Genomic DNA, 25,647 nt, shown 5'->3' with positions numbered 1-25,647 from the left:
ACATGGGATTACTGACAGCCCAAGTCTCTAACCAGCCAAGCCTAGTGTACTTGTGCTAAATCAGCTGGTGTTTCTCACAGCTTTTTTGAAAGAGATCACAAAAGCCTGTGTCAAACCCCTTGATGAGACCCGGGGTTCTGCTCATGACCCTCCCTTATCTGATAGTCCAGTTTTAAGCAAAGAAATCAGGTCTTCTTGGCCATGTTCATCCCCACTGAATCTCCTTCATAAATGACAGTGAGTGGGGGCGGGGAGGTGACAGGACCACTTTCCATACAAGCATAAGACCTGAATATGAATCCCAACATCCACATAATAAGTTGGGTGTCACACACGTTTGGAACCTTAGTGCCGTGTAGGGCAGAGAGATAGGAAGTCACCAGGGCTTGTTGGCCACCAGCCAACTCCAGGTGCAGTGAGGGACCTTGTCAGGGAAATAATGTGAAGAATGAGGGAACAGGACAACTGATATCCTCTTCTGGCTCCTACGCACACACTTGTATGACCATCAGCCCTCGCACACATGTGTATAACACAGAGAGAGGGGAAAGGGAGGGAGGGAGGGAGGGAGGGAGGGAGGGAGGGAGGGAGGGAGGGAGGGAGGGAGGGAGGGAGGGAGGGAGGAAGATATACTCTTGAGGCAATTCTACCAAACTTGTTCTAGGAAGGTCAGGTCCCTGGGAAGTTATCACTCCTCAGGGTGCCAGGCATTGAGAGAGCCTTCAAAGTAAGGAAAATATGTGGTTGGACATCAGGCTTTGTCTGAACAACATGAATGAGGAGCAGGATTTCATGGGCATTTTTGCAGGGAGAACCTACCCAACCATGAAGGGGCTCAAATCAGATTTTGGGATATAAGTACATTGAGGATTGAGGTCTCTGCATCAAGACTGGGAGCAAAAGGGGTGATTAAACATAACCCACACAATGCTGAGGGCCCCATGCTAAAAGTGGGGTTCTGCTAGAGTTCTTACAAAACATCAATCCTTGACACAAAAAGAAACTCAAGCCTTGATAGTTTCCAGAGCCCACTGCCTCTCCCTCACTGAAAATCCACCCAGTTGTGTCTCCTGGTGCTTACCCTGTCAACTCTAGTGCCTGAAAAACATGACTAGCCTCTTCTTGCATCCCATTTTTCAGTTCACTCAGTAGAGTTGAGTCAAGGTTGAGAACATGGGCCTTGGTGCTATACAGAACTGGCTATATGCACTTGATAGTTCATTAACTCCTTTGGGAGTTAATGTTGGATGTAGATTGTTTCATTGAAAAATAGGGATAACAACAATCAAGTTTTACAAAATATGGTGGTGGGGGAGCATGGAGATGTATGTAAAGCATGTGGCACCAGTTGCTAGTGCCTCCCAGAATCAGCATCTATTGTCATGTGAGCTTACAGTCCTCCCTATGGAGATGGAGTGTACTTGGTACCCCAGTGGTCCTGACTGGGCTTGTCCCAGCCAGTAGAATATGGGCAGCTGGAACAATGAACACCTTCCAAAAAGAGGTCTTGAGTGTTCTGTGTTTCCACTCATCCTATTTATATTTCTTCCATTGCCAAGAGAAGGGAATGCCCTGGAGGGACACTGGATCCATGATAATGGAAGACTCACTCAGCTGACTGGATGCAATCCACAATACAGAGCTATGCCAAGAACTTAGCCTAGAGCGGCCAAACCCTTGTCAGCCCATGAACATGTGAACAAGAAAAAAGGACATATTGTTATAAATTTAGGGTGTTTTTAAGTTGCATTATTGTGATCTTTTCTAGTTTCCTTGCAAATAAGACTATGACTGAAGCTTGTTGAAAGTAGTTAAATGCATTCGGCTCCCATCAACCCTCTGTGCAAGGAAAAGAAGTCTGGCTTTGGAAATCAGAAAGATGTAATTCACATGGGAAGTTATGATGTGTGATATTGTTTTGGGGTTTTTTGTCGTCGTTGTTTTGTTTGTTTGTTTGTTTGTTTGTTTGGTTTTTGAAGACAGGATTTGTCTTGCTTTGAAGGTTGTCCTGGAACTCACAGAGATCCACCTGCCTCTGCCTCCCGAGTGCTGGGATTAAAGGCGTGAGCCAACAACGCCCAGGCAAGCCCCTGCTATTGTTGAACGGTCCCTCTAAAATCCACATTGAAAATTAATTCCGATGTACTACTGTTGAGATGTAGGGATTTCAATCAAGAGGTGATTATTTGGCTGTAATGGCGCATGCCTCTTAATCATGTTCTCAGGAGGCTGAGGTAGGAGGATTTATTTCTATGAGTCTGAGGCCATCCTTGGCTGCACAGTGATTCCCAAGCCATCCAGAGCTCAACAACTGAAGTGATAGGAGCACCCATGAATGGATTAATATAAATAAGTAGTGAACAGTTACGGGAGATGTCCTAGTTACGTCTCTGCTGCTGTGACAAACACTATGACCAAAGCTACTTAGAGAAAAGGGGGTCTACTTTGGTTTACACTTCCAAGGGCCATAGCGGTGAGGAAGGCATAGCAGCAGGAGTTGGATGCCAGCCTGGCAGTGGGTAAGTAGAGAGACAGACAGAGACAGACAGACAGACAGACAGACAGACAGAGAACAGGAAGTGAGGCCAGGCATTTCCCCAAAGACTACTACTTCCAACAAGATTCCACAACCAAACCGTCCATAAATTTCCCCAAAAGCACCACCAATGAGGTACCAAGTGTTCAGATACATGAACCTTTGGGGGACATAGGAGAGCAGGCCTGTGATAAAATATGTTTGCCCCTGCCTCTTCCCTAATTTGCTCTCTGTTACTGTGATAAGCACTATAACCAGAAGCAACTTGAGGAAGGAAGGGTTTCTTTAGCTTACATTTCTAGATCACACTCCATCACTGAAGGTCATCAGGGCAGGAGTTCAAGTAAGAACCTGGGGACGGGCTTTGCGGTCTTAGATGCCTAAGCTATGCTCGGGTTGACAGTCTCTTGTTGTTGCCTGTGGATCTAGATGTAGAACTCTCATTTCTTTCTCCATCACCATGTCTGCCTGCACACCACCATGCTTCCTGCTGTGATTATAATGGACTAAACCTTTGAAACTGTAAGACAGCCCCAATTAAATGTTTTCCTTTGTAAGAGTTCATGGTGTCTCCTCACCATCCCACACTATACTACACCTGCCACTGAACTTTTCTGTTCTTTGTTTTTCTTTTTGTAACTTATGGTTTCTGGGATGATGATTATTTACTATGTAGGATAATTCCAATTAAATATATGTTCCATATATATATGTGTATATATGTGTGTGTGTGTGTGTGTGTGTGTCTTATAAAGTAGTAGGCTTCCATATGAATTTTCAAATATCCATAGTGTTAGTCATTTCCCCTCACCCTCTCCTCTACCCTTTCCTTCCATTCCCTATCCCCTTCATGTCATCTGTGTTCTGTTGTCCTCACTTATGATCTTTCTTCCCCCTGCCCACCAATGGTCTCTTTCAAGTTTCCTGGGTTCTAAGGAACTCCAGGTTAATCATAAAAATCTAAAGATTCAGTGCTAAGAGTCACATATGAGTGAGACCGAGCAACAGTTGTCTTTCTGGGTGTAGGGAACTTGAAATCATAAGCCAAGGAGGCAAATCTACAATATGAAGGTGTTGAGATTTATTTAGCCAGTATTTCCAGAATGCCCATGAATTGCAGTACTGGGATATAGAAATAGAAGATACGTTTCAGGAACACAAAGAATCTAGTCTGGAACAGTGAAAAACCATCAATCTCAGCCAGCTGTTTGCTTGAGCAGGTATGAACTCCAGAAACAATTTTGGTAGAGAGTGTTGGGAGTGTTGAAGGCATCACTATAGCCTTGCTATGAGCTAGCCTTGGGGCATGGAAGCAGTAGGGGAGGGAATAAACACGATGACATGTTTGCACTGGTGGGTGTAGTCAGGGCCTCGGGGTGAGTAAGGACAGGGCCAAAGAAAACCACCCCAAAGAAAGGACAGGTAGAAAAGAAAATCACATGCTCACACTCACTCCACAGACATGCCCGCGATTCTCGGCAACAGGGGAAATGAGAGCACAGGTGCAGAGACAGCTGCCATTAAGACAATAGACGAGGTTACTACAAGGGAAATCTGAGCACCTCCTGGGCAGAGGCACCAAGGGAACTCACCAACACAGCTCACCAGGCTGGGGAGCGCTAAATCCAAGGTCAAGGTGCTACTTTTTTTAAAAAGTATGTTTTATCGAAATCAGTTACAAAATATTGGGAGCTTTGAATTGGAAACCAGGAAACTTTAGATGGAGAATTATGATTCCTAAATATTCATCCAGACCCAAGTGACACTCAGAAACTGATACAGTTTCGTAAGAAGGACTTCTCCATCCTTGCTATACAAAATGCTTGCCAACGTCTTGGGAGATTGACTTTTCAGGCAGCGGTGGTTGACAGAAAGTACGCCAGATGTCTCATTCAAACTCTAAAATGACTAGACTAAGGTTTGAGGTTAGCAGGATGAAAATCTGTCTTCAAGAGAGATAAATAATCAATGGGGGAGGGAGACGAAGAAGAAAAATGTCTCTGGGGTAAAGAGTACACACTGCTCTTGCAGAGGATCCAAGTTCAGCTTCCAGCCTACAGGAATCCAACACTCTCTTGTAGCCTTCATCGGCAGCTGTCCTCACAAGAGCATTCTCCCATACAGACACATATAAATACACGTAATTAAAAATAACAGTGAAGGAATAAAAAGGAAGGATTGGGGAGGAAAAAATAAAGGAAATAAAAGGGAAGGGAAAATGGAAAGAGAAAGAAAGCCCTAATCTTGACACACCCAACTTTTTCGTGTTTGTTCCATATTTTCCCTGACTATTTACACCTAATACATGGCTTTACCCACTGTAGCCAGCACATGTGAGTACCTTTGTCTTATTTTTGTTGTCACAGCCCCTTACATTATAAAAGAATCCATCTCTTCCTGCATTGCCGCATCCCTACAGTCTTCATAATTACCCTTTTGAACAGCGTACCATTTTCCAGGGGGTGGGAACTATCTTGCCCTTTAGGGGTTAAATGCCCAACTTTGGGAACCAAGAGGACCTGAACCCAAACTCTGATTTTGCTGTTTGCCATCTTGGCAACTGTGTTTGTGCCCTAGTCTCTAATAAGGGGACAGTGACCACCACTTCGCAGAAATGCTGTGAGAGTTCAGTTGAGATATTGGGAAATAGACTTAAGTATGGTGACTGGCCTATGGGAAGGGTTTGGAAACAGAGGCTACTTGATGCATAACATAGAGAGGGGTTCTTCTATGTTTGTCAACAGACAAGACTAACTTGACTGTGCCCCATGCTAGAAAAAAGAGCTAAAAGAGTGTAGAGGGGCCATATGTTCTCCCCTCCAAACAGAGCAAGGCAGTAATCCAGATACTTGGATGTCAGGCTTCACATCTGCTCTCCTTCCTGGGTAGGGATTTACCTGCCTATACCCGCTGTGAGCCTGTACTATTGGTAGAAGTACATTAGCATTTTAGGGAAACAAAGCGTTAAAGGGATCTGTGAGGCAGAGACATTGACCAAGGCACGTTTGGCCAGGCTGGAAGAATCTATGGAAAAGCTGCTCCTTTAGGGGCAGGAGTCCCACGCTTAACAATGTGCTATTCACAGAGACTGCTGGAGCAGCTAAGCTCTGAAGCCAAAGGCAAGAGTGAATACCCTTCGTTAAGTACTCAAAGGTATTTGCTACCAAAGTACAAAAGGCAAGTTGTACATGAGTGCTGACTAGCGTTATGTCAACTTGACATAGGCTACGGTCATCTGGGAAGAAGACACCTCCATTGAGAAAATGCCCCCCACAAGATTAGCCTGGGGGCAAGCCTGGGGGGCACTGATGTGAATGGGCCATCTACAGGGGGCTGAGCCGTCTCTTGAGGGTAGGTATGACGGGTAGGTAGTCCTGCATAGCGTAAGAAAGGAGACTGAGTGGTGTCGTAGTGTGAGCCCAGGCTGCAGAGCAAGTGCACAGGCCACATTCTCGTGCATGCCCGACCCTGGGTGTGGTGGAGACTTGTTGGGAATGAGGCTGGCCAGACACCGTGGGCGCCAAGTCTGAGCAGCTGAACCCTTACAATTCTCAGAGACATAAGCTTCGTTTTAAAATAACTCTCTTTAGATACAGACGTAGGACTCTGTTGGAGCCAAATAAATCAGCCAGTTGAGAGGCAGAAAGCCAGATGGTAAGAATACCACGAACACTCTTTTCCTCATGTCACAGATGTTGGTCAAACTTCAAGTGTTGCCGCTGTTCTAATCACGTAGGAACGAACTCCCATTCACAGGTACATGAAGAGCGTAGCGTACTCAGGCTGCCGCAGACTGTACAGCGCTCACTCCAGTCAAAGGAGCGGAAAGCTAGGTGGGGAGGAGTCACCCTGTGGCTCTTGGATTACCAGCTACCTCCAGGGGAGGAAGACTAGCCCACTTAAGCAGAATGTTCCTGGAAAGACCAGGTTTGGGGTGCACCTAGAAAACCCTTATGCTCCCTCAACTTCCAGCCTCGGCAGAACTTGCTAAGCCTTGTTGGGTATTGAGCTCCTTGCCAGGCACCAGAAACAGTCACAAGAGAGCTAGAAAGATCCGGAACAGTTCATGACTGACCCTATGGAAGAGAGGCGATGCTATAAAAAATCAGTTGCATGCTGGCATCAGGAAACAGGCTGGCTGCTCTGGCAAAAAACAGCATATAAAAATAATTCTGTTATAAACCGACTCTATCCTATATATAGTAAAGACAAATAATCACCCACTTCCCCAGTTAATGTATTTTGCAAGTTCCTGTTTTTAAATGCCAGTTTTTCTTAAAAGCTCACCCCTCAGGCTGAAGTTCTAAAGATGGCCACAGAGGGACTATGCAGCCATCATGGAGGTGGCCTGTAAGTCCCTGCGGGTTACAGGAGGTGAGGGATGGGCTATTGCAGGAACCCTGTAGGTCACCCACAGGGAAAACCAGGCCACTTAGGGAAAATCCTGGGCCATCAATCCCAGGTTTTTATTGCTATTGTTCCCTGACGGGCTAGAAGACTCTGCAGAAAGGGACCTCCAAGGGCTCTTCCAACCTTCTTGCTATGCATGACCGGCACCTGCTCTGGGGTGCTATAAAACGTCTAGGGTCAACACTGGGGCAGGAGAACCTAAGCTGTTTCCATGGTCCAGGTCTACGAAATGTACAGATTTCTAGGCTGTTAGGATGGTGTTAAAGCTGCCTTTCCCATGTGTGCAGCTTAAACGAAAATACCCAGACTCCCTTCCTGCGAGCAGCTCTGCCCAGGGGCTGCATCCCAGCAGATGCACTGAGAAACATAGACCCAACAATAAGTAAGCTGGGACCTTCACCTCCACGAGCTCACGACTGCATGTGCGTGAAAGGAGCCACAGTTGGCCCTCTAACCAATCTCAGCTGAGTCCTTCTGGGAAATGCCACCTCCTATACACACCTTGTCGCTCTACCCAAGACACTACCTGCTCCTCTTACCTGTTTCCTCCCTCAATCTCAGGGAGAAATGTGAGCCCCACCGCTTCTCCACAACCATTCTGCTGGGAGACAACTGAGCAGAACAGAAGAGGTAGCGGTAATGGGAAACGCCATGAAGAACACCTGTCTAGAGTTTCACTAAGCCCTGGGAACGGGACCCTGGTAATGTCACTCTGCTGACCATAAAGGGATCTGACGTAGCTGCAGAGTATAATGTTGGCAGTCTTCCAGCTACTTCAGTCGGAGGCTGTGAACCCATCATTTGTTCGGTGAACACGTGTGGAGAGCCGTGTCTGCACCACTCCAGGCATTGCTAATAGCTTGAATTGGTATAGGCCCAGCCCTGGGCTGGTACTTACCAAGGATGTGTTACCAAAAGCCAACTCCCATCAGTCTTACTACTTATGACTCCCAGTGTATGGTCAAGACCACGGTCGACCTCGGAGATTGAGTAATTTCCCTAGGAGCACAGGGCTCCATCATAGAAAGCCAGAACCAAAGTCCCTTCAGGCTCCACACTTAACTGTCCCACTTCACTGCCCCAGGAGAGATGTCCAAGGGTGATTGCATAACCCACCCTAACAATTGGTTCCAGGCATTGACCTCAGAAAGTCCCTCACCAAGCATTTGAACTTCTCCCACTTCTGTCACAGTCCATTTCCTCTTCCTGGCCTCTATGCTAGAGAATTAGGTGTGGCAACTTCCGAGAAGGAGGAGGGGGGTGGACCGCAGGACATCCTACAACTCTGAGTGTGAGCATTCCTCCACAGTCATCACACTGGAACTGAATCTCTTCCTGTGAAGGTCACCTGCCCCCTTCGGAAGTCCCCCACCCCCCTATCCTTGTCAAAGCTCCACACACACCCCTGTCCTCTCTACCTTGGAGAACAAAGGTTCATTAGCCTGCTAGGGAAACACATCTCTGCTTCTGATGCAACATGTCTGGGGGCTTGTGAACCAGCGGCGTCTATTGCAAGGGGCAGGGGGACTTTAAGGCCGTGGGTAACTGGTGTTTTTAGTGCCTTGGGGCTTCTGTAAACCTAGGGTTCCATCTGATGGCATTAAGGAAGCTTCTTACCTATTGGAGCATGCTGAAAAGTCAGGCCCACCGTAGGTCTTGTTAAAATTCAGGTGGCAGGACCCCACATATTGGTAAGACCCCAGAGCTTGCGTCTCTAAGAAATTCTTGGGGGATGCTGATGCTGCTAGTCCTGGACCACACTCCGTGCCTCCAGAGATTACTTTGTGGAATTTGTGGAGCTGTGTTAGTCCCAAACATACCATTTCCACAAAGCACAGTTTGAAACATGATTTGGGGATAACATAGTATGTAAAATCCCAGAAGCACCAGTCAGAGTACAAGGTCAAGAGGTAGAGGAGAGTGAGGAAATGAAGACAGACAGACAGACAAGCCCCAGCCACACATTTAAGAAAACTCTTTGAGACCTGTGCCTCTGGTATGCAGCACACTGCAAGGGACTGTGGAGAATGCCTTGTTTATAGCCGCGCTTTCCACCTCATTCCTAACACGACCACAATGGATCTGGGCAAGACAGACCTGTCCTGCCCAGACCTGCCCAAGTGCTCTCTCATTCCTTGGAGGTGGTGGTAGTACAGGGGGTGGGTGAAGGGTGTGTGGGCCATGGACTGGGGATAGCGTCTGTCTGGGTCAGCCTGCCAGTCTGATTGGACTCTAACATTCCAATATGAATAGCTGAGAAGATAGAATTCTGATGACCCTCTTCGAAAATCGCATGTCCAGAAATGTAGAGAGATATCAGAGGCTAAAACTAGAAAAGACTAACAACTCAACTTCTTTCCAAATTCCTTTGCCCATTCCGTTCCTTCTGAATGGAAATTCCTTTCTTGGGGCCACTCCTAGTCTCCCCTCAACAGTCAGCTTGGCTCGTCTGTCTGGTGGGGGCACATCTGCTCACTCTCTTCCAGCACCCCTAAGCCCACAAGCATTCCTAGCCAGCAACTCCTTTGCCTTCTCCCTGCTCCAGTATCTGCTCCCTTTGTCCACTCTGGGGAGCGAGGACTTCCTTCATGAGTTGTTCTTTTCTCTCCTATGACAGCGACAAGAACACGGAGAGAGAATTGAGGACACAAAAGGAAATGGGACTGGGTGCTGAGTGGCTGGAAAGATGTTTCTTCTCAGAGAGAGAGGAGAGAGAGGGGGGCGGGAGGGAGAGAGAGAGGGAGAGAGAGACAGAGGGAAACAGAGAACGAGAGACAGAGAGGGAGAGGAGAGAGAGAGGGAGAGAGAGACAGAGAGAGAGAGAGAAGAGAGACAGAGAGAGGGAGAGAGAGACAGAGAGAGACAGAGAGAGAGGGAGGGAGAGAGAGAGAGAGAGAGAGAGAGAGAGAGAGAGAGAGAGAGAGAGAGAGAGAGAGAGCAATCTGCAGGTCCCTGGAGGTTTTGAGGAAAGAGTACCCCAGCAGGTTCAGGGTGAGCAAGCTAAGGAAACAGGGTGGGTGGAGGCTGCAGCAGGGCAGCTCCCTGGAGTGTTTACAGAGTGTGAGGAATGCTGGGAAAGGCCAGTGGGTCTCCTGAATCCTCTCTGGGTCCCTGGGACCCCTGTAGTTTGACTGCAAGGCCACTCCGGGACCAGATGGCCTGGGCTCAGCCTTCACTGGCTCCCATCTCATGCCCCTCCCATGGCTGGCCTTGCCCTTCCCGGTGTCTGGCACAGTGCCTAGGCCCTCGTAGATGCTCCGAAAGGGCTCCCTTCTTTCCTCTCTTCAGCTCCAGGGCACCCTTCGTGGTGACATGGTGGCAGAATGGAGCAGAGGCTGATAGGACAATGGGGGGTGAGGGGGGAGGCAATTAATGCATCCCACTGAGCCTCCCTGGACCAAATACCAGCCTCACAATGCTGATCTTGGCAGGGATCCCACCATCTACCAGCCCCCTGCAGGCCTCTGGGGTATGGCTAATTAAAGACATGGTTACTCATTTCATTCCCAAGTCACTATTTAAGGAAGTAGAACCATGCCATTCCTATAAGGCCTCTGACCCGATACTAGAGGCAAACAATGCCCGGGCTTGTCCAAGCGGCCATAAATGCAGAGCTGTTCAAAGGGCAATTGAGGGCCAGAAAGGGAGGACAGCACAGGCCACACAGCTGGACCAGCTGCTGGATGGTCCCTCCTTCCATTCTCCCCCACCCACCATCTCTCCCTCTGCCCCTCCCTCTGTCCCCTGCAGAATCTGGAGGAAAGCCCTCCCAGTTGCCCTGCAGTTAGCTCCCGGTTTTCTGAGAGTGCTCAGCATCACAGCTGACTCAGAAAGGCACCGGTGATCTCTGTGGATGCCAAGCAGAAGCAGCACTTGGGGGTTTTTCCAAGTTTTTGTGACTGTTGTTTTAGACTAAAGAAAAACATGGCTTTTGTATGTATGGGCACATGTGTGTTCAGGCAGGCAGAGGTCGAAGGAAGGCCACATGGTGTCTTGCTCTGGTACACCCCTCTTTATTCCTTCTACACAGGGTCTCTCTCCGAACCTGTGTCTGGACCGGTGGCTAACAAACCCCAGTGATGCTGTCTCTGCTCCCAGCAGCGCTGGGATTACAGGTGTACACAAAGCCGCCTGGCTTTTTCTGTGGATGCTGAGATCCAAACTCAGGTCTCAATGCTCAATGCTCTTACTTATCAACTCATCTGTTCAGCCCCAAACACAAACTTCAACCAACAAACTCTTGGCCAAGATCTGCTCTGGTGTCAGACCCGGTATTGAGAGGGAAATGGGCGGAGAATGCAAAGCTTGTGACCGACTGTCGTGGGTGCTCCTTAAAGAGCCTCCAGAGGCCACTCTCGGCTTCCTGCTCTATGATGGGGCCTCCCGCTTATTCAGGTCCTTGCTCCTGCAGCCATGGCCTTTGCCACACCCTCCCGGCTGTGATGGACTGAAACCTCTGAAACCACGAGCTAAAATAAACTTTCCTCCGCTGTCTCCCTTGGGTATTTTGGTCAGAGTTATGTACAAGTAACTAGTACAGAAAACAGCGGGAGGGTGTGGTGATTTCTGTGATCACCCCGAACACATACTGCTTAGGCTTTGGGAACTGGTGGGAAGGGATTTGGAGGTTTGGAGGCTTGGGATAGAAAAGTCCTAAAATGCTCTGAACCTAGCTGAATGGATGACTCTGGTGAGAGTGTGGAAGACCCAGATACAGACGCGGATGGCAAAGGGCAGGCCCCAGACAAGAACAGGGAGTCTATTGGGAATTAGATCTCAAGCCATTATGTTACATCTTGGCAAGCAATGTGTCTGTATTCCAGTATCTTTCAAATTTGGAGTGAAGCTGGGTTTTTGTTTGTTTGGTTTGGTTTTTCTGTGACAGGGTTTCTCTCTGTGGCCCTGGCTGTCCTGGGACTCACTTTGTGGACCAAGCTGACCTTGAACTCTGCCTCTGCCTCTGCCTCTGCCTCTGCCTCTGCCTCTGCCTCTGCCTCTGCCTCTGCCTCTGGAGGGCTGGAATTAAAGGCGTGTGCCATCACTGCCCAGCTTAGAAAACTGGTTTTTAAAATAGTGGGATAATTTATTTGGTTGAGAAAATTTCAGAACTTCCCAGCATTCAGGCTGACACAGGGTCACTGTTGGCTGCTTCCAGTCAGGTTCTGAGCAGAAAGATGTGAGGAAATATGCAGTTTGAGAAGGAAAAGAGCACAGACTTGTTTAAAGTTGGAGATGAAACACGTGTAGACAAAGCAGCTAATCTGCTAAAGAGACCGACATGGTTAAAGACGCTGCACCCGGAACTAGGAAACAGTGTGCAGAGAGAACGAAGGCTGGACGGTGTAAAGTACAAGCTCATTTGAAAGAATTTCCTTTAAAAGAGAGAACCAACCCCTCAGCACCTCCGCCTTCATGCCCCCCCCTCCCCGCCACCTGATCACTCATGTTCCCATCCCCACCTGCCCTCAATCCACTCACAAAAGCTCTTCTACATCCCATCCGGAGCCTGCATTGGACTGACCTAGGCATTCTGCATATATGTTACCATAGTGGGCTTGGTCCTCTTATGGGACTCCTAACAGTGGGAACAAGGGCTGTCTCTGACTCTTGACTGGCTTTGGGGATTCTACTACTCACACTGTTTCACCTCGCCCAGCCTTAATGCATGGGGTGATGCTTAGTCTTATTGCAACTTGATATGCCCTATCCTGGACGGTGACAGAAGATGATGGGATTAGGAGTGGGGTGGGGAAGAGGGACTGGGAGGGGAGGATGGGGGGAGGTTATAGCCTGGATGTAAAATATGTAGATGAATAAAAGAGAGAGAGAGAGTGAAAGACATGCCTTCCTAAACAGGTTCTTCAGACATAACAGAGCCGGTGCACATACGATCTCACAGAGACTGTGACAACACAAACTAGACCTGCACAGTTTCAAACCAGACAAAACCCTAGCCCTGAGAAGGGGAGGTAGACACAGGGTCCCACTCCTAACCAATCCTAACTAACAAGCTACATGCAATTGAACCTGTTGGGAAAGGGAGGATCCTTTTCCTTAAACGGTTAAATGGAGTGGCACACCGCTGTATCAACCACACTCGATGCCCACAAATAGTTGGTCATTGCTTGTGTGTGTGTGTTGCTGTTTTATTTGGTATTTTTGTCTTATTCAATTTCTTTTCTTTTTTGTTTATCTGTTTTGATTTTTCCTTTTGGTTTTCTTTTTTTAAAGAGAGAAATAACATAAAGTTGGGTGAGTAGGAAGATGGGGAAGATCTGGAAAGAGTTGGGAGAGAGGAAATAATGTGCTCAAAATATATGAATGGAAAAAAATTGAGGCCCTCCTAGAAACGCATTTTCTTTGGTTTAGCCAAGTGGACACTCAGAGTCTACACATGTCTGATACTTCACAAGTGGGCACTCAGGGGCTGCATGTGCCCAACACTGCACAAGAAGCTACAGGATTTAACGGTTGTCATACCGGGTTTTGGTTTTCCTTTGGTCCAATCTTTTTTGCTGTCCTCCTGTTCCTCCCATTTTAGAATGGCAATATTCACCCTATGCTATCTTATACCAGAAGTAGATTCTTTTGTTTTTGATTGAATGGCTCACAGATTAGAGTTTCTTTTGCACCTCAGAAGAGACAGTAGACTCTGGAACAATGTTAGACCTATTAGTTACAAAAAGTCTTAGAAAATCGACAAGATGCAGTCAGGCAGCAGTGGTGCACGCCTTTAAACCAGCACTCCAGAGGCAGAGGCAGGCAGATCTCTGTGAGTTCGAGGCCAGCCTGGTCTACAGAGTGTGTGCCAGGACAGCCAGGGCTACACAGAGAAACCCTGTCTTGAAAAAACCAAAAAAGATAGATAGATGGATGGATGGATGGATGGATGGATGGATGGATGGATGGATGAAAACAAGATGTAGCTTGTGTCACAAGATGCCCATGAGCCTTTGGATCCAAGGGTAGAATATTATGGTTTGACTTTGCAGTGTCCCACAGGCTCAGGCATTGACTGTGTACTCCCCATCGGGTGGTACTATTTTGGGAGCTGTAGATTGAAAGTGGAGCTGGGCTAGTAGAAGACAATCACTTAAGTCAGGCTTTAGAAGATAGCCCAGCCTCCAGCCCTGGTCAACTGTGATCTGAGCCTCCTCCTTCACACATTCCGGCTGCCATGAGCTCTGCAATGTCTGCCTAGCTCTTCTGAAACAAGGAGTTCCAATAAACTTTTCTCCTTAAGCTGTTTCTGTCAGGTCTTGTGGCCACACTGATATGAAAGTAGCTGATTGGAATAAAAGCTTGACGTGGATTTACTGTTACCTCATTTCCAATCAGTGTATATGCATCGGCCAAAGACAGCATGTTGGTCTCATGCTGGAGACCAAGGAAGAAACCATTAGGTGTGTCCTTCCACCACTACAAGGGGTTGTGAGGACATTTATGATGTTTATACTGCTTGTCAACATGACAGGATGTAGAATCCCCTTGAAGGCAGATCTCTGGGTGTATATATCTGTGAGGGACTATCTACTTGAGGTTAATGAGGTTGGAAGACCCACGGGGCCGGTACATTCCAAGGGCGGTCGTGCCACACTGAGTATTAGAGGAGAAAACCGGTTGAGCATTAATGTTGGCTCCTCCCTGGTTCCTGACCATGCGCACACAGCACCCAGTCAGCTGCCCTGTTGTTCCTCCACTACACCTCCCCACCACGATGGTCTGAACCCTCAAACTGGGAACCAAAGCAAACCCTCCCTTCCTTAAGCTGCAGGTTTGTTGTCACAGCAACAAGACAAGTAACTAATATGTCATTTAAAGATAGAAAACATCTTTCAATGTATCCATGTCCCGGAAAAACTAGAGTGGGTTTTATTATTATTACTATTATTATTACTTTATTTTGGTTTATTTCCATTTTAATAAGAATGCAACTGTACAAAATGAATTCTCTTTCTTCCGTAAAAGAATCCGTAAACCTCGGTGACATTTTAGATTAGATGGGGCTGCCAAGATGGCTCAGCAGGTGAAGGTACTTGTCACCAAGGCTAGTAGGCTAGGTTCTCTAAACCCACATGGTAGAAATAACCACAGGTGAGCCTTGGTGCATGTGTTGAAACCAATTTGTAACAGAAACAGCGATTTTTGTGCTTGTTGTTGCTAAATAACTTTAAAACTTATTTTCATTGAGCTAATCTGACAAAATAGCTTTAGTCCGAGAGCAGAGCTTGTTCCTTAATTGATTAATGAAAAATCATTTGGTCTCATAAAGAAGATCCTCTGGGAATGGGGGCAGTGCCATTAGTCTGAACAGAGCTTCGTGGGAGCTGAGAGGTAATGACCAGGCTTTGGGAGGGGAGCAAGCATGCTAAGCGGGGACTCACTCAGGGCTCTCCTGCTGGCTTCAGGTAGTGCTTGTGTGTCTGCCTTCCCCAGTGGGGAACTGGAAGATCCCATTTCCTTGCTTTGTGTCCTGGTGTGTGTCCTGGTGTGTGTCCTGGTGTGTGTCCTGGTGTGTGTCCTGGTGTGTGTGTGTGTGTGTGTGTGTGTGTGTGTGTGTGTGTGCCTGTGCATGCACATCCCACCCCTGCTTTGAGAAGACAGCATTTGATCTTCTTTCTTGAAGCCAAGATCAAACTGACCTCTTTGTTCCACATAGGAAAGGAAAACCATTGGAGTCAACTAGCTGTTCCCAGCCCCACCCCACCCCCAGCAAAGGAACCTAGTGCAGAACCTAGCACAGACCTCCCTTCCAAGGGATTCTAGAGGTGTGTGGGGTGCAAGTGTGGATCCCAGGCTCTGTTGTGGCTCCCAGGACTGAGCCCGTGGTCATACGTGTGTGTTACATGTATCTTCTCTACAAATGTCTCTCTGTATTGTCAAGGAAAAGGCATCAACTGAGATTTCCAGGGTCTCTGGGAAACTGTGATTAATTGTCTGGAGTTGTGTTCCAATGGCACCTTATATCAGCAGATGTTTAACTGACTGATTTGGAAGTCAAAATTAAGTTTATATTGATTCTTGACTGAAGGAGCCCTGGTAATGTTTCCTTACATCCAAGTTAGTAATCTGTAAAATGGGCTCCTTTCCCTATCGAGAAGGTTTCAAAATGTAAACGGGACAGTGTAGAGGAGGTAATTAAAATAATTGACAGAGTCAGGCCTAGTGGCTCATGCCAGCACTCCCAAGGTCAGCCTGGCTACACAGTGATTTTCAGGATAGGTGAGCTCTTCACAGTGTGAGACAGTTCTCAAACCTAACAAGGACAAAAACCCAATGTTTGACATAAAGTAAGGGCTCTAAATAGGAGATGCTGTTTATGCTGCTGTTGTTGAAGAGGAGTTTCAGAAAAGGGGACCAAAGTGGGTTTATCAGGAGGTCCTTTGACACATCCCTGTAAACGGATACTTTCCACGGCCATGCATGGCTTAAGTGGGATCAGTCACCTGGTGGTCAGATGTTTCCAAGTTCCTGGGGGTGAGACAGCTCTGCTGGGGAGCCCGGGAATGCAGCCTGATTTCCTGGTTCAAAAATCACACCTGTGAAATTCTAGCCAGGTGGGAAATTCTTCTACTTGAGCCTCCTGAAGCCATGGTTCATTATTAAGTTATTTTTCCAGGTCATTCTGAGGTCACCTCCTTAATGAATACCACAGTCAGGGAGGATAGCCACCCAGGTCAACTGCCCAGGCTTTGCCTAAAAACCCACAATAACATAGTAAGTGGTCTTTTGCTGACCATTTACTATGCACCAGACATCACGAATACAGCCCACGTGCCTTTATTTACTTAAGACCCTCTAACTGCTCTCTAAGGTCAGCTACAAAAAGCCAGCAGAAGACCAGAAACTCAGGCTTGGTAAAGTGCAGTCATCCATCCACCATCACAGCCAGCAGGTGGAAGAAACAGCCCTCCAGGTCTTTCTGAGTCTGGTACCTGTTACCATCAGCCTAGACCTCACAGAGACCCATTAGGACCGTAATTACTCTCCCCTGACACATGTGTTTACACTGCATCAGAGAACCAAAGGGGTTTAAGAATCTCATTTGTCTCACCTGCTAAGGAAGCAACACAGCCTGTGGCCACAAATCAGGTTCCCACCTGATGGATACCTCCATGCTAGCCAGGGGGTTCTCCCAGTCTCCCTCCTATCAGATTATCATTCACCCCAATGTCTGCTCAAGACACAGCATACTATCCCGGTTTGATTCCTCTGCTTTGGCCAAGTGGCCCCTTTTCTGAAACACCTGGTTGGAGCAAGAGTGCCACCTGGTGGAACATCTGGGTCACTGCCAACACTAATTCCTCCAGGCAGTAGTGGGCAGGCTTACAGGATGGAGTTTCTGAAGGCTGAATAGAGTTTCATGAAGGTTGAGCAGTGCTCGCTCATGCTTCCTGGGCATGTTCCTGGACAGCTCCAAGAACTCATTCATCAATGTCCAGGTCCTGATTTCACTGAAACAGACAGCTGTTGCTCAAACACAGGTCTGAGACTTTGAGAGTGTATCTTCCTCCAGTTCAAAGCCCAGGGCTGGGATAGAGAAGACAGAACCCAGAACCGTGCCAGCACAGGACTGTATTCTATCTTTCTTTAACATTTTACAATGTCGTTCATCATAACCTTTTGGTATTGACTTTAATGTTTTAAAAATATGGTTTCTCTTGTTTGCAGACTTTGGGGAAGTATCCCGTGTGTGTGTGCGTGTGTGTGTGTGTGTGTGTGTGTGTGTGTGTTTCTGTGTGTGTGTGTGTGTGTTTCTGTGTGTTTGCGTGTGTGTGCCAAAATGAAACACCTCCATCACCTTTTCCTAGTAAGGACCCCACCAAAGCTCTCTGGAAAAGCATTCTTCTGTCTCTTTGTAACGCCCCTGTTACAAACTAGCAATGCACAGACCTTGTGAGTCCCCAAACCCATCTTCACTCCTCCTGTCTGACACTGGCCTGGATGTACCTTCTCGTCAATACACCTCCTGTCTGCTTGATGCACCAGCTGAAGTCACCAGCGAGTACACAAGCCGGCACTCACTCGGGACTGATCTGGAAAAAGCACACAGTCATGGCATTTTGACAGATCACTGCTTCTCTGGCTGCCAGTGGCCTTGTCAAGATACAAGACACTTCTATTTTGGCATGTTCAGGACCACCAGGCCAAAGACTCCTGTCCACACTATGCCATAACCTAACATTAGCCACAGCAAACTGGAGTCTGTCCTGGGATGTCTCCAAAAGTCAGAGTTTTAATGTCCCTATACAGCCCTGGGCCTGCTGGACTGGATCCTCCTTGTTCTCCATCAGGCCAAGTAGGGAGCTACCAATCTAGAATGTATGAATGACTTGCAGTGGGAGGGTCCAGGAAAAGTTGAGATTTTATGTAACAAGTATTTGTATTTTCTGGGGAGATGATTTACCATGTCCTGACTACTGTCGAGGTAAGCTTTGATTTTGTAAGGCATGGTCTTTCCAAAATGAAAAGCTACCAGTGGCCAGCTTGGGCAGCCCTGACACAGACATAGGCATTTCCCAGCATGCAGAGTTGGGGGAATGGTGGAAGCTCTTCTGGATAAACGGACTCTACATCTACCCCCAACTCTTATTCATTTGTGAAATCCTTAGCACTTAGCACAGATGTTAAAATGCTTCAATGAATGAATAATTTAATTGCGATTGAAGGAACAAATATTTGTGATATTCTTTTCCTAAAAACATTCCTCTGCTCTTTCAGTCTATATAATATGAGCCTGGGCAGGGACGATTGAAAGACAGACCCCACTCCACCGGATGAGGAGTGAATCTCTGATAGTCACAGAATGTGGGTGGAACACAGTCCAGCTGGGTCCCCTGGGGGTAACACCCAGGTGGCTCTACCATTAGATTTGGAGAACACACAATGCCTACCTTGCAGTTAATGGCTACAGGCTGCCATGGGTCTTGCTTTTGCTGCTTTTTGTAACTCCCTGTTTGCCTCTACCCATACTCAGAGCACTCAGGAGAGAGACCACTGACTTAGGGGAATTCACAAGAGAGAGTGGCCATTGGCTGAAGACAGCTTACCCCCTACCCCAACCCCCTCCGCAGGACCTGGGAACCCCCACAGCTTTACTGTTGAAGACCCACACAGGAAACGAGTTGACTTAACTTACATCCACCTGGGATCAAGAGAGCTGGATTTCAGAAAGGCACCCTCCACGGAGTTCAACAGACAGCTTTATTCTGCATCTTTCTGCCTGAACAAAATTCATAAGAAATCTGATAAGATCTCGGGTAACCGATCCAACCTCTGCTTCTCCCAAACATACTTCGGCGGAAAGTACCCAGCAGGGTTATGCCCACCGTGGAGATGAAGCTACTGGGGAAGTGACCGAGGCCCCACAAGGCTGTGATTGTCACTGAAGCATCACACTTGCCCCAAACAGCAGAAGATACTCCCGTGTTTGTGGATGGGGTTTCTCACTCTGCTTTGGGTCCTCCAGGTGGTGTGGCCGGGCCTGGAAAGTTTCCCCACACTGAAGTCTCTTATCCCAAAGCCACTGAGCCGCCCGCAGCTGCTCACACCGCTTCTCAAGGATAGGGGTCAGCTTCCATCTATGAAGCCCAAGGACTCAAACAGCTGTGGGTAGGAGAAGTAGTTAGACCTACCATGGCCACATCTACACTGAATAGCCACAGGCTTCTTGCCTGTTTTCTCTAAAATATACAGAAGAGCAGCAGTTTACACAGCATTTACATTGCATTGAGTGTTATATAACATAATATGCGTTCAATGTTAGAGGTGATTTAAAACATACAGGAGAATATGTACAGGTCATTTCAAAAAGATACCTTACTTCATTTCTTTGTTTGCTTTTTTGTTTATTCATCTACTCCTCTGGCATGAGGGTCTCACAATGTTGTCCAAGCTGGTCTTATGACTCCTGGGCTCAAGAGATGTTCCTGCCACTGTCTTCCTGGAGCTGGGACTCCAGGCAGAAGCTTCTGCAGAGGATGTGAGGAGGCTGCGGATTTGCCATGCGGATCTGGCATTCACAGGGGTCCTGTTGCCAGGAGAGGAGCCTGCAGGAGCCTAGGTGTCTATCTGCAGTTCCATGAGAAGCAATCTGGCTGTCTCCTGCCCCCTCCTCTGGATTACAGGTCTCTCCCCTGAAGAACACAAAAGCCCAGAGAGAAGGAAATGAGGACAGCAGCCTGAATTCAGAGCCAGGCAAGGGAACTCACATTGCCACTTTTCCTTGGATGCTCAGGGACTTCTAGCAACTCCAGTTACAAAGGGGCCACCCAGCCCCGACCGATGGCTTTTTCTGTCTTGTGCTGGTTTTACCTGTGGATGGAAGCAGAGGCAGATACCCACAGCTAAACACTGAACTGAACTCCTGGAACCTAGTGACAGAAAGGGAGGACTGATGAGCAAAGGGGTCAAGACCATGCTGGTAAAACCCACGAAGACAGCTGACCGGATAAGGGGGAGCTCTTGGACCCCAGACTGATGACTGAGAGACCAGCAGGGGACTGATCCAGACCTCCTGAATGTAGTGCCAGTGAGGAGGCCTCAGCAATCTCTGGGGCCTTTGGTAGCAGATCAGCGTTTACCATACAAATACTTGTTGCATAAAATCTTAACTTTTCCTGGACCCTCCCCCCACCACTGCTAGTCATTCATACATCCTAGATTGGTAGCTCCCTACTTGCAAAGGTTCTCTCGCCAGGCCCTTTGTCTTATAGTCAATGCTTGTTATAAGCCTCCAGATAGACGCTGTCACTGGGAGGCTACAGGCTTCTTCGCTGGCAGAGCATCTTGGTGCTGGAGTTTGAACTTAAGGGGGGGGTCCTGACTTATAGAGCTGTACTCATCACTCAGGGTGCTCTGCTGTTTCAGAAAATGACCTAGGGAAACATTCAATGCCTGAGCTCATTAATAAGAGCATCTAAAAACAAGGCCAAAGCCAGCCCTGGGGGAGTCACACCAGCACATCAGGGTTGTCGGTACTATTCCTGGCAGAGCTTCAAATACTGCCCAAGCCAGGCCATCCCTCCTAATGCCTCCCACCGCCTCCTGACTATGCCCCGTGTTTCTCAGCCCCGTGCGTCACACATTGCTTTGTGTCCTCCGTCTTTCTAGGTGTTTTCGAGGTTATGTGCCACTGATAAACTCATCACAATTGTGTCCACTGCTGACTAAGTCTACACACCACTGTAAAATAGATCCTGGATCCCAGAATCCTTTCCAGCACAGACTTCCAGGTAGACACTGCCAGTCAATCAACCTTATTGTGACCTGATGCCTATTAGCATCATTAGCACAGCAAGTGACCCATGGCATTTCATCGCTGGATGCTTCTAACCTTCCTGCCTGGCTCACCTGGTGTTTCTAGGATGGGAAGGAAGCAAGGAAGGAAGGAAGGGAGGGAGGGAGGGAGGGAGGAAGGGAGGGAGGGAGGGAGGGAGAGAGACAGGAAGGGAGAGAGGGAGACAGGGAGGGAGAGAGGGAGACAGGGAGGGAGACAGGAAGGGAGGAAGGAAGGGAGGAAAGAAGGAAAGAAGGAAGGAGAAAGGGAGAGTAATTTTTGCTCTGCGGAGGAGCCTCAGTTGGGACCACACTTCACTCTGCTGACTCCATTCATTTCTGTATTGCCTTACAAAGCTCGGTCTTCGTGTGCCTGTTGCAGGAACTGGTGAGATCTGGGGGTCACTCTGAGGACACGACGGCCCCCCTACATCAGCACTTTGTGCCTCCCTCAATCTCATTTCCCCTCTAGCACGCCTGAGCTTGAAGCTGTCCTGTCCCCGAGCGCTTCCATCTCCTTTTTAAAGTTCGAGCTGACGAGAGAAGTTTCTCGTCCCACTTCCCCTTCTCCTCCCCCCCCCCCCTGTATAAAGAAGTGACTGTGGTGACTCTCTGTGGAGTGACTGATCCCTCTGTGGGGTTCGGGGAGCTATCACCTTCTTACCGTGTACCACACACACTGCTGCATTTCTGCCTCAGCCCAGGCTGCGGCTCTGGGTGGGGAAACATTGTTCAAAGCCTCTCCAGAAGGACTGGGTTTTGCTTCTAAGTCAGCTTGGCTATGGTGCATCTGGATGTCTTTTCTGGGCAAAAGAAAAGGAAATGAGCTATTGAGGAGAGCTCGAGGAGGAACCGAGTTGCACTTCCTAAGCAGCACATTAGCGGTCCCCAAACAAGGAAATCAAAAGCATTGGATGACATGCTGTCTAAACACACTCTGTTTCTTCAGAAAGAAAGAAAAAAATTCCAGGGGAAGAACACATTTTACAAAATGGCATATAATGGAAGATAGCTGGAGATTTTTAAGAAACCTGAAATGTAAGGGGGTTAGCCCAGACTTAGTTATTAATATCTTGGAACCAGCTGGGGAGTAAAATTAGGCTGTAAAATCATTGCACCATTTGCTATGCCAAGCTGGAAGTAACACGTTTCCCACATACTTCTCCAGGAGAAAAGTACCACACTGGGGCACAGGAGAGATTTTTTTCTTTCTCTGTCTTTGTCTTCTCATTTGTTGGGTTCATAGTTCCTTTCACTGAGCTCACAGATTGAAGGGTCAAAGAGCAGAGGTGAAGGCAGGGTCTTGGAGTCAGGCTGCTGGCTCTGTCCCCAGTGATGGTAACACTGGCCTCTCTGTGCCCTCATTCCCTCATCTGGAAAGTGAGCGTAGCGATGGTAACGACAGCTGGTCCACTGAGCATCCAGGTGGAACCCAGAGTTGCTCTCAGCCATGCCAGCCGCTGTTAGGTGATGTCCTTACAGTGAGGACTGCCGCCAGGTCCGCTTTAAAAACTGACAACCCCTGAAGGTAGCCTGATAGAGAAAACGTACAAATGACGGAAAGCGGATTGTCACCGCCAACCTTGTAGAAACAGATGCACGGGAGACAGACATGGACAGTCGCATGCCAACGGCTCAGGCAGCGTGGATAGCGTGGCAGTTTTCTTGATGTAGCTCTCCCATGGCTTTCCGGTTACCACGAGCGATCCGGAAAGCCATGGGAGAGCTACATCAAGAACCTCTCTGTGAAGAGATCTCAGGACCAGGTGGCCTCGTTTGTAAATTCTCCAGAAGATCTTTTTTAAAGAGTTAACACCCACTCACTCTTGTCTAACTGCAACAAGGCAGCAAGAGGAACACTTCCAAGTTCATTCTGTGAGGTCAGCCTTCCCTACTGCTGTTAGAACTCTGCCCTGGCTGCTCTAACACTGCACACCCCCTCACTCCAGCTGTTTTCTTCTTAGCTTTGACCCCCACCGCACAGGCTCCATCCACTCTGCCCTCCCATTAGCTTCCCAGTCCATCACGGCAGGGTCGTTCTGAGAGTTTCTTGGTAAATTCTCTGGGGTGTTACCTACCCCATAGTAAGACGCTCAGTGCGAGTTTATTGAGTAAGTGGGCACACCGTCTAATCATTCATTGTTGGAAGACTGCTGCACAAACGGGGGTGGGGGAGGGGGGCGGAAATGGCTGCCAGGAGAAAATGAGCTTCCAGAGGCAGACAGAGAAGCAACAAAGTGGCCGTGTCAGGAGCATAAAGGAAGTGATTTTCTTGAGAGCAAGCACACTCATTGTGTCAATCAATGCCAGAAAGTCAAGAACACGTATACGTATGTCCATTGGAACGTCCAGTGAATGAGGATTACTGGGCACATCGGAGGAGCCTCATGGGGACTTCGAAGGGCCGAATCGATGGGGCTGGTTTGGGGAATGAAAAGGGAGAGCCAGGCCCTCAGATAATAGGTCGATTTTCTTCTTTGCTGGGTACAGAGTGGCAATTTGGTGCGTGTGTGATGTGTGATGTTCCCATGGGGGGGGTGAGCGCTCCCTTCTCCTTAAACAGAATTTCTTTGTGCTGGGACCCTTTGAGATCCTCTCCTTTTGAATTTTGTTTTTCTAAAATTGTTTCAGTTCCCGCTACAGGACATTTTGCTGTATCCCCAACTTAACAGCGTGTTCCCCTCTGTGCGCTGGCTTCCCCCACCTTTCCTCCCTCATGCCTTTCCCAGCCCCCGTTTCCATTTCTGCTCCTGAGAAAGTAGCTCGTGTAGCTGCCACAGATGCGTATTGGCCCACAGCGCTTGCCTCTGTGTCTAGTGCTTCGCCGAGTACAACGGCCCATCCTACTTCACCTCACTGCCCCAGAGAGACAGGGTTCTAGTTTCATAGATTCGGGCAAATTTTTGAAGTCATTTCTTTCTCCCATAGAAGAGGAAGTACAGAGATGGGGAACATGCTAGAAAGACCGAGGGACAAGTGAGGATGATGTTTTCATGTGGTAGAGACTTCTGTAAGTCTGAGGGCCTGTGGAAAAATACAGCGGACGGGTGTGGCGGACTATCTAAGAGAGAGGCAGGGTGCTGGGGAGAAGCTGCATCCCAAATCGAAGGGCTGGTGTCTGCAAGGAAGAGCCTTCTGGCCTGCACATCAGGCTGCAGGCAGGAAAGTTGATGTGGAGAACTGATTCTCTTAGGCCTAGCCAGGATCCAGTCTCCTGGAACCCAGTCTGTTTACTGTGTAACTCCTCTTCTGACTCGGTTAAGGATGCTTAAAGGGGCACAGCTGAGGCTGAAGGGGTGGGGAGCAAAGCTGAGGAGTGGAAAATGCCTACTTCAATGCTGCCATGTTTGTGAAAGACACGCCCCATTGTGAGCGATGCTCTCCCTCTGGTGTGATGCTCCCCCTCTGGTGTGGTGCTCCCCCTCTGGTGTGGTGCTCTCCCTGTAGTGTGTGATCCCTCTTACAGTAAGAGCCTCTCCACAGCCTTTGGTATCCCTCCCTCAGTACCCTTCCTGTGAAGAGAATTACCCCACAGGAAAATTAGTGTGGATAAATGAACATGCACAGCCTTTCCCCTTTCCACTCTGTTTTCCTTTAAGGAAACAGATGGTACTCACAGGCTCAAATCTTCACTCCACACCTGCCTGTGGGGAGGGCAGGAATGGTCTGGCCTTGCCACGGTTCTATGGATAGGAATGGACAGCCTTAGGAAGTCCTTGGCCCACGTAGACCTCAAGTCCTCCAGTGTCTGCGCTATTGGGGCAAAGGCGATGTTTTGGTTTCTGTTTATCTGCCTTTCTCCTTTGTTCCCCACTCTCCTCTCTGTCATCTCACCACCACATCACCATGACCACCACCACCACACCACACCACACCACACCACCATGATGACCACCACCACCACACCATACCACTTCACCATGACCACCACCACCACACCATACCACATCACCATGACCACGACCACCACACCATACCACATCACCATGACCACCACCACCACACCATACCACATCACCATGACCACCACCACCACACCATACCACATCACCATGACCACGACCGCCACACCACACCAGCACAATAACCACCACCACCACACCATACCACCACACACCCCACCCCCACCATCACCCAGATGTGCTTCTCAAAAATCATCCCTTTTGAAATATAGCTCCCCAAACAAGAAACAACCATTTTCTGATATCATTTAGTAATGGGTCCGTTCTTCTCGAAGAGAACAACCATAGTGTAGGAATGAGAACCAGATGCTTTGATGGATGTGTCCAAGCCCCAGGATCTGCTCTCCCAATTCAGCTGGATCAAAGCACAAGCCAGGCGTTTCCTCGGCACTTTCCAGGATTCCACGGTTTTCTATCTGGAAACAGCCATCGCCACACACACCACTTCTAGCTTGAGAAAAT

General features: G+C 48.2%; 2 long non-coding RNA genes across 2 annotated transcripts; one reads left to right on the top strand and one right to left on the bottom strand.

Moving 5' to 3' along the window:
* Window positions 1–14,935: 14,935 nt before the first annotated feature.
* LOC110341692 lies at window positions 14,936–21,796 on the top strand. Its single transcript, XR_002383670.2, has 3 exons — window positions 14,936–15,280; window positions 21,059–21,180; window positions 21,581–21,796. It is a non-coding gene; the product is annotated as an uncharacterized LOC110341692 (long non-coding RNA).
* On the bottom strand, window positions 19,134–22,016 carry LOC121140683. Its single transcript, XR_005877611.1, has 2 exons — window positions 21,888–22,016; window positions 19,134–20,082 (listed from the first exon to the last, which is right to left on the bottom strand). It is a non-coding gene; the product is annotated as an uncharacterized LOC121140683 (long non-coding RNA).
* Between the last annotated feature and the right edge of the window lie 3,631 nt (window positions 22,017–25,647).

Source organism: Mesocricetus auratus, unplaced genomic scaffold, assembly GCF_017639785.1.
Source record: "Mesocricetus auratus isolate SY011 unplaced genomic scaffold, BCM_Maur_2.0 Super-Scaffold_100006, whole genome shotgun sequence".
In the NCBI taxonomy this organism is placed as follows: Eukaryota; Metazoa; Chordata; class Mammalia; order Rodentia; family Cricetidae; genus Mesocricetus; species Mesocricetus auratus.
This window is presented reverse-complemented; position numbering and strand designations above follow the sequence as displayed.